A 13,475-nucleotide genomic window follows, 5' to 3' on the forward strand; every position below is an offset into this window, starting at 1 on the left:
AGAGACGTGTCTGAGAGTGAGTTGATGTGCTGTGCTGTTTTTGTGGTGTAACATTGTTGTGCAGTAGACATGGGGAAGCAAAGTTGTGAGGTGTGGCACGTCGCTTATATTGTTTGCGTGTGTTTAGGGCGGAAGCTGTATGAGGAAGAGGTGCTGGTGCAACATGTGGGTCATGTAGTAAGGTTGTAAATTGTCCAATAGATGAGAGGCGTTTGGAAGAGAGTTGCTGTGTTGCTGTATCTGTGTTAGATGTGGTGGAAGAGAGAAAGCTTGGCATTGGTATTTGTTCCTTTGTGTGGTTTGAAAGGTGGGTGTATGTTTGTATTTTGTGATGGTAAGTATTATGAAGTGTTGCGCTTTGAAGATCTTGTTGTGTTGGTGTGCGTTTGTGTTATTATGGTAGAAAGAAGAGGAGGGTGTTGGTTGGACAAATTGTGGATGGTTGATTATATGTTTGTTAGTGATGAAAAGTGGTCTGTTAGGAGTAATTAGAGCAGGGAGTATGTGTCTGGATGGGATGCAAGTATGGTGTGGAATGGGGTTGTGCTAGTAATGAGTGGATTGGTTAGTGGTATAGGAGTTGTGTATGGTTTGTGGGAAATTGCAGAAATGTGTGATAGCTGGGATAGAATGGTGTATAGGTGTGGTTTGTGTGGTTTTGTAGTGGGTGCTGAGACATGGATTTGTGCATAGTGTTGGTTTGTAGTAAGTGTGTGGTGTACATTTGGAGTGGTGAGTGTGTTGCTCTGTTTGTGGATGTGGATGGTGTGGGCTGGGTATTACTGAATGGGATAATGGGGAGCATTGCTGGCCTTAGTCCCGACCAGTCTCGAACAGGCTCAAACAGGCAACTGCCCTTGTCCACTCTGCCCTTTTCCTCGATGCCCGGGCTGAGACGCCCTAAGCCTTGGCCTTTTATAGCCCTATTAATCTGGTGACCCCTTCAGCCAATGGGACCCTAGCCCTAACACTATCCAATCACAATACTAGCTCTAAAATCTAGAACTAATAGGAAACCAGGACCTTACAGCCAATCTTAGCCCTAGTCCAAGCACCTAATCAGTTTAGAAAATCCTGATCTCTATGTCCAATTGAGGCCCTAGCCCTACCAGTAGTCCCAACCCAAGTCCAAGCAACCAATGACACAGGAAGCCTTAGTCTCTACTTCCAATAGAGAGCCTAACCCTACTCTCAGTCCCACACCTAGTCCAGCAACCAATCACACCAGAGGCCATAATCGCTACTTCGAATTAAAGGCTTAACCCGAGCCCCAGTCCCAACCCTAGTCCCAAAAACGAATCACACAGGAAGCCCTAGTCCCTACTTCCAATAGAAATTCACCCTAGCATTAGTCCCAACCCTACACTGATTGAGTCACAGACCCAGAATCCAATCAGAACCCTCAAATACCCAACCAATGAGGTCACTAACCCTAATCCAATAGAAACACCAGATACAACCACCAATCAGTGCACACATGTACCAACCAATAGCAGACCATATAAGGTCCCAGCGACCTCAGACAAAGTTTGCTGGCCAGGGAGTTGGAAGCTGCTCATCTGTTCAGAAATCTCCTAGGAGATAGACAGGCCTCCATACCACTTCATGGACTGTGCTGCTTCACTGCAACCTGGGGCACAGGTAGACTGCAACTCACCAAAATGGCAGGGAATGTGTTGGGGTGCACCCAGCAAGGCCTTAAGGGATCTGGGTAGGTGTGAGAGGAGGGCGCAGGGTTGCCTGGGAGCTGAAAGCTAATCAGCAGGCCTAGGTTTGGCCTGGGGGTGGGGCTAGGGCTGGAGAGCTGCTCCTCTATTCAGAAATCTCCTAGGAGACAGACAGGCTCAATCCACACTTTGGACTTCTGCAGGTAAGGGCCTAACAAACTTGTCCTTTAACAATACTATTTGTATAACACTTTACTCCCTCTCCTGGCCAAAAAAACAAAGTGCACAGTCCCTATTAATCACAGCTTAAACAGCAATTACTGCCGTCTCAGAGCACCCTCTGTTCTCTCTCTGTTGTAGAAATATCCCTGTTGCTAGGGGGTGCAGGGGCTGGTTTCCCTCACTTGCTAACACAAAATGGGAGCTTAACATACAGGTCTTAGCACAGAGCAAGGGAGAAAAACGGAGGGAAAAACTGATAGTCACAGGGAATGAGAGAGAAAAAACTACAGAGTTAGGACTGCAAATCCCACAATTCAAGAGGTTAAATGGAAACAGTCACAGGCAAGGAAGAACCACAAGTTTAAACACAAAGTATGCAATCACAGGCAGGTTAAAATTACAGGTAGACTGCAACTCACCAACATGGCGGGATTCTAGAGCATGATAGTTTAAATAAACATTTCAAACTTTCTTCATGCTTCTGTCACATCTTATTGTATACGAATGTGTGAGCAAAGAGATATATCCTGTTACCGCGATCCCTAAGAGGGTCGGAGTGTTGTGTTCTGGGATGTCAATTTACTTGTCCCTCTGGATATGGGTAGGAGGGCAAGTGAGAAACTAAAGCTAGTCGGACTGATGGTACTGAGGTGATACGGTGACTCAGCCCCTATCTACTGATGTTCCCTGGTCCTAAGCATAGTTCTGTTCCTCAGCAGAATCCTGCAACATGGCACCACCAATGTTTTGGTCTGGTACTTATTTGATGGAACACTGGGTAGTGCTTGGCCACAATATCCTTGCACCATTTTGCGGAGACGTCTGTGGTGTATGGGATTTCTCCTCCACAGTTCATAGGGATCACCTATTTCTGTTGGTTTTTCAAGCTTGAGTATTAAAAGGTTTATTCCCTCTTTTGTGTTGCTATTTTGAATCCTTTATTTATAGATTATGCCTGTTGCTATTGCGGATAATTGCCGCCCCATGGTTACTCAACACTTACTCCACCATGGTGTCCCTAATGCAGGGGCTCCTGTGGTTTTTGTGATTAAGGCGAATGCTGTGAACAGCTTTGAGTTTTTTTTAGTCTTGGGTCACATTTCCTGCTGTCATTGTTAATGATATGTTTCATAATTGTACTGCTGCTGCAGTACCGACGTTTATATTCTGTATGCACTTTTGAAATGCCTCTTATGATCTGGGTACACCAGACTTGGTGTAACAGCGTCCTCCCTTCCCCATCTTCCTGGCATTGTTCGTATGGGCCCATTACGTTTTGACGCGGCCACCTGGCCTACTCTTGCAGGCTTCACACAGTACCCAAATTTGGCAGGACTGAATTTGGCTGAAAGGCATGTGTTATATAATCAGATTGTTCTTTTATATTATCGCTTAATACAATTTGTTTGCTGTTCCTTCTTGGCTGGTCCTCCTCGAGCTGGTGCACCTGCTCAAGCACAACAAGCTGAAGGACATGTTATTAGTCCGGTCATTGTATATAATGTTATGGGCAAACACCCACTTAATCGCGAGGACATTCCCTTTTGGGTTGCCCACAAAATTGATCAACTGGATGCTGTATTTAGCCTCACAGGCTCTCAAGAAAAAACTTAGAATTAGGTAAACACATAGTCTAGTGCCCCCCTTTAGCTGACTGCAACACCGGGGGACTGTGTTTGCCACAGTATATACTCTGCTATGGCATTCCCTTGATGGGCATTCTTCAGAACGTCCTCAAACAAATGACCATGGGACAGGTCATGCCCTCGATTTGGGGATGAAACTTGTCGTAAATTTACCAGTTGTCTCAAAAATGATTCTTTCTAATGTTAAAGGTGAAGCAGCTTCTTTGGCTATACCCCGGCGCCTTGGCTCTTGTTGACCATGAACAGGAGTTTTCCATTATAATTTCCCAGGTGTACACGTCCTTAGGACGTAATCATTTGGTGACAAGACCTTAAGTTTCGACCTTTGTTAAACCTGTTTTATGAAACAGACATCACCCTGCCTGTGATTTTCCAAAGACATGAGATAAATCTAAGCATACACAACAAAAGGGTAGACCTCGTGGTGGTACTCCACCCCCAGAATACTCTGAACTGCGTTACGATTTATTTTCGTGACAGCTCTAAGATTAAAACTCCTGCTTGATTCCAGGGTCCTAATCACAGTTCTCCTCGTTCCTTTCTGTAATCGTTTGATCAACAGTACGACAGAGGAGGGTTATCTGATCATAGACAAGGAGAGTAATTGCAGCCTAAATGGGACACACATTGCCATTTTGACGTGAAGATCAAGAAGGAGGATCAACCACCTCCTTACAAACCTACTTTTCAGAGAAAGAAAGTTGTAGCATTGACAGATAAATATGCCCCAGACAGTGAGAATCCTTCTCCTGGTCAGGAGTCGGGTGGCGACTCTCCTCGACAGAGCAGCAGAAGCCACTGTAGTGTGCAAGTCATTCCACCAGCTTCTACAGGAGAGTGAAACTGACACTTTTGCCATGGAAGAGACCGCGGACACTAGCACTGCACCCCCTGACAGACTATATAATTTGGATATTCAAATTGAGGGAGACATTAAACACACTATTAAAGTTATTTTTTGGGACAATTTGACTTCTTCATATGATATTCGATAGCAGAGGTTGATTGGCCTCCTCTTTTGCCCTGCTTTGCCCCAGCTTTATATTGCAACCAAGCTGGTTGGGATAAGGATTCTCCCTATCATGTTATTCCTATACGTTCCACTCCACAGCCTCAGCTGCAGTATCCAATTGAATGTGAGGCCAAAGCGGCCGTCAAAGACATTCTCACACAGTTGGAGTACCATGGGAAAACTGAGCCCTGTGTATCTCAAATGAACAATATTCTTTTTCCAGTTTTAAAAGCCTATCACTCCTATCATATTGTATTGGATTGTTGATATTTGAATAGTCATACCCGCTCATTCGCTGTTGAGAATACACATAGAACGGCACTGATTATTAATATTGTTCGTAAAAAATGTAAAATCACACTTCATATTTATAATGGGTTTTTTTTAGTCACAATTTGGCTGCAGAGAGCCGTGATTGGTCCACATTTACTGCCCTTGGATCTCAAAAGCGATATGCTCATTTATCTATGGGCTATAAAAACAGCCCAAGTGTTTTTGTGGCATGGGTTGTGTCAATTTGGCACAACATTGACCCTGACACCTTATCCTATGACGTTGACATTTACTTAAAATATGATCATTTGAATCCTCATTTGGCTAGAGTGGATCGCATAACTACATGATTTGCTGAACTGGGTTACAAGTTCAATTATCGAGATCTCACATTCCTTTCCTTAGTGTCCTTTTCCTTGCTTATGAATTAACCGATGAGGGTAAGATCATAGTCACTCAATTTTTTAAAAAATGTGCGCAGTTGCAACCACCTAATACCATTAAAAAACTACTGGGTTAGATTAGTTTTACCTATGTCACATTCAATGAAGGTGATACAGTTCTTATTGCATAAAAGTCACATTCATATCCGCTGGCGGGAATGCATTTTACTTCCATTGAAAAGTTTTTTAACAGCAGTCCAGATGGCCGTCCTTAAAGAATGGCCTCTGACTCAGGGTAAACAACCTTATTCTGGCTTCTCCTGTGCCCACCTTGGAGGTCACAAAAGCTAGCATTCTGAATTCTGAAGCCCGACTTCCATGGTGGGTTCAGTGCGCTACGTCCTGAACAGCAGTTGACGTTGGTTTTGTTTTTGACCCTTCTTTGCACACACAGTCATTTTTAGAAGGAGCAAGTTTATCCTGTACCCTCTTTGCTTCTTCCACTTGATGAATACAGATGTGTTATTTATACTGATGGTTCTACACAACCTTCTATAGGTTAAAAACAGAAATATTCCGCAGCATGTGCCATCGCTTTAGGCACTATGGGCCATATGTATCAAGCCTTTTACCCGTTTGCATACGGGCAGATTCTTACAATTGGCCTGTTTGCGAATTGGAAAAAGCCTTTTGGGATGTATCATCCCAAAAGGCAATTGCAAAATAGAGAATTGCTAAATTTGTGACTCTCTATTTAGCAAATGCAATTAGGGAATTGCAACTTGCGATTCCTTAAATGCAATTCTGGAGGCACTAGAAATATACTATTTGTCCTTAAGGAGTTGCAAATTACCACCAACTTCAAGTTGGTGGTAATTTGTGATTTTCTTTTAAAAAGCACTTTTTCGATATTTTAAAAGTGCCATTTGTTGGGCATGAATGTGTGTAAAATGTGCACACATGCATATTTCAGGGGTGCAACAGGGTGTCCTTTTGGCAAACTTGAAATTACATTCTCAATTTGCGATTCTCTAATTGGTAATCGCAAATTGAGAATGTCTTCCCATTCATTCCGATGGGCCTCCTAGCCCATAGCAATGAATGGGACGGTATTCCTTATTTGTGAATCTCAATTTGCGATTCACAAATAAGGAATATGTAGGATTCCCAAACTTTTTAGCAAATCCTACATACATTGAATTTTGAGATTCTCTAATTGCGATTTGCAAAAAATTGCAATTTGAGAATCGCAAAACTCTTTTTTTGATACATATGGCCCTAGGTCAGATGGCGTTTTTCAACCTATTACTCATACTTTGTTTCTACGAGACAATACAGAACTGAAAGCTTTGCTTCTTGCACTTGGACATACGGATCCAGAGTTCCCCACACTTATAGGGTACGATTAGTTTTACCTTGTTCAATCATTTAATGACAATTTTCATATTTGGTGACAAAATGACATTAGGAATTCCAAAGGTAGCACAATCAAGCATAAAATGCTTTGTGTTAGGGTGGCAGATTTTAAAGATAAGCTGTCACTACTTCATGTTATTCATACATTGGGTCATACAGGAATTCTCTGGCTGATGAGGTATCCAAACCTACAGTAGCCTCTTGTAAGATAGCAGCAGTTACGCGATATTAAACTTGCGTTGATAATGCCATCTTGGTTGCCGCCACTGCTTTCCACCCCGGCATCGCTTTACCGAAGGTTTTCCTTCAAAATATTAATATTACATAAACATCAGACTTGTGTGTACCAGGTGTCGGAGATCGTCTGATATGCATTCTTGACCGCAGACATTCTTTAATAGTTGCCGCTCATAAGGGTGTAGGCTTCTGCGCACGTGGGAGTGGCTGCCACAATTCCCCTTTCATAACAACGTAATTGGTGGCAGGGTTTGTACCAACAAACCAGGAAATATGTCTTAGGTTGTGACATTTACCAACAAATTAAAAGTTCTACTATGTCTTGATCACCACAAACACATTTATTTCTAGTCAGCCTTTCGGCTGTGTTTATCTTGATCACTGCAGTCCTTCGATTTTGGATACTGCTTTCAAATTAATTTTGGTTGCAGTTGATTCTTGCTCCAGGTTCCTCTGGGTTTGGCCACAGCGCTCGGCTGATGCTTGAACTATTAAGGATTTGCAAGTCTCTATCAGGACTTATGCCTGTTGCTCATTCCACTCTGACCAAGGTCCAGCTTTCACCTCTAAGGCGTAACATGATTCGATTAAATCCATAGGTGTGCAGGTGCAGAGACTCCTACCCTGTCAGAATAACCCCTATTCCATCTAACTCGTGTGAAGCTATGCAATTTGCCATTAATTCTTCTCCCCAGTTTAATTTTAAGGGGATTCTGATATATCGACCCCCAGGATCCAAAGCGGCGTTCCTATCCAGTATTAATTCCATGATGGAATCTGTAGCCACAGAAAGTGCTTTTACAATCCTAGGCGACTTAAATTTTCACCTAGACCTTATTCACTTAACTGACTCTGCTACCCTTATTTCCGATCTTGAAACTCTAGGACTGAAACAACGTGTCATGTCCCCCACCCATCAAGCAGGCCACATTTTGGACCCCATTTTCTCTAATCTTGAAGGCATGCAAATAACAAACATCTTGCCCATGCCCTGGACGGACCACTACGTCATTTTTGCAAAAATAATTACTCACAACTAGTGCGGCAACAGACCACTCCCCACGCCCAAACAATCCTTTAAAGATTGGAAAAACATGAACCATGACCAATTAAAACTAACACTGGAACTCACCCGTCCCACACTGTCCCCAGAGCCCAATTCAGCTCTCCAGCAGTTTTACACCTGGGTGGGCCAGGCTACGAACCAATCAGCCCCTACTAAAGAACGGTCCAGAAACAGATCTAAACCAACCGCCCCCTGGTACAACGACAAATTAAGGGCACAAAAACAAATAAATCGCAATAAGGAACGACAATGGAGAAAGGATTATGATACAGACAGTAAAATCATTTACAAAGAAGCACTGGCTCTTTATAAAGCCATGATAACAAAAGCAAAAAAGGACTATTACAGCGACCAAATCAAGAACGCCAAAAATTCCAGCAGACAACTGTTCCAAATTACCAAAGTACTATCAGGTAACGCCCCTGATCTTACTCCCCCTCCATCGCAATCGTTATGCGATGCTCTTGCCTCCTTTTTCTACACCAAAGTAGATGATATTTACCAGGCTTTTGCTGCTAATTCACCCTCGCGCACAGTCAGTCTCCCCATCCCGCCCCCAGCCAACATATTCCCCAGCTTTCAACCAGTCACCCCAGATCAAATAAAAGCCACATTGTCCTCCATCAAATCAGGATCACCTCTGGACCCCTGCCCACTCTCAGTACTCCGGCCGGTAATGGAGGCTATCATTCCAGTGGTCACCCAGGTCTGCAACTCTATTCTTCTATCAGGCAACTACCCAGACCCCCTTAAAAACACGTTACTAAAACCCCTGTTAAAAAAACCATCCCTTGATAAAAGTGAGTTAAAAAACTATCGTCCCATTGCGAGCCTCCCTTTCATGGCAAAGGTGATCGAAAAAACAATGAATTCCCAGATCTCCGACTTTATAGAAAAACATCATCTCTTGGATAATACCCAGTTCGGATTTAGGAAATTCCATGGGACAGAGACAGCCGTGATCAAGGCTGCTGACGATATCAGGGTAATCAGGGACCAGGGGGGCACAGCCATTCTAGTTTTGCTAGACCTATCTGCAGCCTTCGACACGGTCGACCACACCATCTTGGTCGACCGGGTCGAGGGTTTTGGAATCTGTCACACCGCCAAAAACCTAATTGCGTCCTTTCTTGCCAAAAGAACGCAGGCTGTCATCCTAGGACCCTTTCAATCGGCCCAACTCTCAGCTCCATGCGGCGTTCCTCAAGGCTCATCCCTGAGTCCGACACTGTTTAATATCTACGTGTCGGACCTTGCTAAAACCATCAAAGCACATGGGATGAGCCTAACCTCCTACGCCGATGATACCCAACTAGTGTTGGCAATCAAAGGGGATGGAGATCAAGTGGCCGAACAATTCAAGAAAGGACTCTTAGATATAGGAGACTGGATGTCTACCAACTGTTTAAAGTTGAATTCTGACAAAACCGAGGTACTCATTTTTGGAACACTCCTGCCAGCTTGGCCTTCAAGCTGGTGGCCTGAGACCTTCGGTACGCCTCCTACGCCTGCCGCCAAAGTCAGGAACCTTGGCATCATCTTCGATGATGCCCTAAATTTCATGGACCATGCTAATAAAACGGTGTCTTCGGCACACCTAAAGCTCAAGATGATCAGGAAAATACACCCTTTCCTTCCTGACTCAGCCATCAAGACACTGGTCACCTCTCTAGTCTTGTCCTCCCTGGACTACTGTAATGGTCTCTTTCTAAATGTTCAATCTAGAGTCATCACCAAACTGCAGACCATTCAAAACGCGGCAGCACGCCTGCTCGCTGGCAAAACCAAATTCGAATCCATTTCCAACAGCATAAAGGACTTTCACTGGCTCACTGTGCAGAAAAGAATCCAATTCAAATCCCTATGTATTGTATTCAAGGCACTCAACAACCAAGGCCCCCAGTTTTTAAAAGACCAATTACAAATGCATAAACCCTCCAGAGCCCTAAGATCAGCCACTCTCAATCAATTAGTCACCCCCCGCACCAAAACTGTCACCTGGGGCGATCGCCGCTTCCTGGTAGCTGCCCCCAAGCTATGGAATACCCTGCCACTCAACATCAAACAAAGCCCCACCCTTCTTCAATTCCGTAAACTCTTGAAAACCTGGTTGTTCACCCAATAATCATTCCTGCTCAGAGTCATTCTCAAATAACTGGCTTACAGCGCCAAGACGCCTACGGGTATAAGCAGCGCTTTAGAAATATTAAAAATAAATAAATAAATAAATTTTTCTTCTCCATATAGGCCTGTTGTGGAGGGAATGAACCATGACGTAAAGCAATCCTTAACAGCTAGACTATTAGGTACAGGGTGTGGTTGGTTAAATCATCTCTTTGGGGTTCAACAAGCATTAAATCTCTCTAAAAGATCTCTGGGTGGGCGGACCTAGTACGAAATAATCTTTGGCCTCAAGATTTATGTTCCAGACCTTGAAGGTCCAGACCTTGAAGCTGTAACCTTTGATGTAGGTACACTGTGCTGTCTTGCAGGATCTACAAAAGTGCAGTGATATCATGGCTGGCATGCATTTGCCTGCATCTCTCTCTTCGAGTTTAGATACTCAGATTCCTGTATTGGGTTGGCTTCCTAAAGTTAGAGACTTTGTTCTCGAAAAGAAGACCCTCAAGAAGAAATTCGGACCAACGTCCTGTGCTTCTGGTCCAATCCTTGCCATCCAGGGTACACAAATGTCATTTATACTGATCCGTAGTTGGAAACGCCTTCGGAGTTATGTTTTTCAGACCCAACGTCTGAATCACAGCTTCCTCTTTTCCATTTGAGTTCCTCCGGGTAATATATAGATCAAGACCCTATCTCGCCTGGCAGTTCTTCAATCTCTTCTGTTCTGCATCCACCTCCAGCATGTACTTAAGCTTTTATTTCCTTGTTTAAACACACTTATCTAGTCCCTCCTTGGATATATATTTAGATCGTATTTTCTTTAGTTCTTTTATTCATGTGGATTAGCTTTAGGACTGTTTCTTTCCTTTTGATCAACAGCCATTACCTTCCAGCACGTTTGGCTACAGAACTGGTTGACGTGGTATTGGAACCACATGCTTCCTCACATGAAATAAAACAGGACTTGTCCCTTGTCAGCTTTTCAGCTCTTGTAGTGACTGATGAAATTGTTTGGGATAAAGTTCCTTTCTATATATTCGGTCCAACGGAGACCCTATAGATACTATATGTGTTCAAACTTTCTATGGATGATGTAATAGTACCGGGGTTACAATCAGATGATTGGGATATTGTTAAAGTAAATCCAATGCTCTCTGAATTAGATTATTACACTGTTTTTGAATCCGAAGATCTCCATCTCAATTCCGCTAACTATGCTGATATGTTCTGCTACCATCATTATGGACATCCTTTTCTGCATACGGACAACGTTTTCTGCATAGGACATGTGGACAGTGTCCCCATTATAACTAAACACAGTGGGAACATTGTCCAACTCCACCACAAGGAAGCTCAAAAACACAGACAAGTTTAAATATTTCATGAACCATGACGTTTCATACCCAATGTTATACTATTTTAAGTTGGTTGCAACTCAGTCAAAACATATCTTCTTCCTCAGTATCTTCATTTGTTGACCAGCCGGCCCTTAAAGGCTATGATTACTAGAAAAACAATATTGACCTAAAATCAATTTGGGGTACAAAGCCATGGCAGGTTCAGGGCAGAGATACTTTATTTTTGGGTTATCTGATTCACACAAATAATTTTCCTAAATGAAACGATCTAGCAAACTACATGTCTGGGACTGGCTAAGTTTTTTAATTGAAAGCTCCCACCACTCCTTTAATCCCCATTTTTTGCCTAGTGGCAATTTTATACCAACTATACAGGAGCCCAGATAAATGATATATTACAAAATGGTAAATTTAACTCGTAATTTTCGAGTCCTGGTGGGTGGTTATTGTGCCCAGTTGACACGAATGGTTGTCATGCTCGTTTTCTTACCTTCACACCCGGTTTCAAATCAAGTAGACCTGACCCACGGTACTCATAGAGTAAGCCCATTCCAACTGTTATATTCCTGGGTTAGGCCAATGTAGTGAAGCAGCTTATTTCTGATGTTGCCATCACAAATAACATTACCAAGCTGTGACCTTTTACATACATTTGCACACACAACTATGCTGGATTAATTTCTCTGAAACTAAACTTGTTTAACATATAGCTTCGCACATTATCACATCGCCCTGAACATCATGTACAAGGTCTCATTCCTTACTATGCCTAAATGTAATCACTATTTTCATCCACGGGGCGACAGGGCTATCCATATATCCACATCACTAATCTATGCGTTCATCGCAGGGCTCCTTTCTATTATAAATGATGGGCATTTTGATATATTAGTAGAGGCGATACTTCTGCTGGCACCAAAGTCCTTGCATGCTCAGAAATCACCAGGCAGTGGTCTGACATTTTGCGACGGGTGGCCTTCTGCTTTTTCCATCAGGTAATGGGTTTGCTTCGTCCCTTGGGGGGGGGGGTGTGATTTTTTACTTTACACCTACATACACTCTAGGTACACTAAGGGGGCCGATTCCGATCTCGGTCGGTCAGCCCTCCGAGACGTGTCAGTAGCCTTACCTTACGGTCGAACCGTACCAGGAGCGGGACGGTCCGGGCGAGGAAGTACAATGCGGAAAAGTGCCAAATTCCCGACCGATCCGCACGCTCCAACTCATTATCAATTTCCACCTGACCCGGAAACACCCAATCCGCCATGCACCGCAACATAAACACTGCTACCTCCAGCCGGTCAAGTACGATGCGCATTTCCTACGTTCCGGACGGGTCACCACGTACAGGACGTCTCACCACCCGAAAGAGCTGAATATCAACTCCGATTTGCGCCATTAACCCATTCCACGGATTTGAACCAGAGCAGCCAGCAACGGATCGAGACGGAACATGAATCCAATCCTGCAGGTCATACCAGTCCTGTACATATATGACCAGATCAGGAACAGACGACGACGGCACAGATGGTAAGTCGGACACCCTCCCTACCAACAAACCCAGGGGTCCACACCCTATCCACCAGGGAAACAACCTTTACAACGCAACTTTTACAACGCACTACCATTACAACAAAACTTTTACAATGCAACATCCATTACATCGCATGCCATTACAACACAACCACACAACCATTACAACGCATGACACTACAACGCATACCACTACAACGCATGTCATTACAACGCAGTCATTACAACGCATACCATTACAACGCATAGTACCCTTACACTATCCAACACTTACCCTACTATTGCACCCCCTGGAGTTAGAATAGTAATTTTTACCCCTACACTATCCAACACTTACCCTACTGTTGCACCCCCTGGAGTTAGAATAGTAATTTTTACCCCTACACTATCCAATACTTACCCTACTGCTGCACCCCCCAGAAGTTAGAATAGTAATTTTTACTGCTACACTATCCAATACTTACCATACATGCAATGTAATGTTATGCGTTGTAATGGTATGGGTTTTAAAGGTAGTATGCGTTGTAATGGAATGCGT

This window comes from Lissotriton vulgaris, unplaced genomic scaffold (genome assembly GCF_964263255.1).
Source record: "Lissotriton vulgaris unplaced genomic scaffold, aLisVul1.2 SCAFFOLD_1430, whole genome shotgun sequence".
In the NCBI taxonomy this organism is placed as follows: domain Eukaryota; kingdom Metazoa; phylum Chordata; class Amphibia; order Caudata; family Salamandridae; genus Lissotriton; species Lissotriton vulgaris.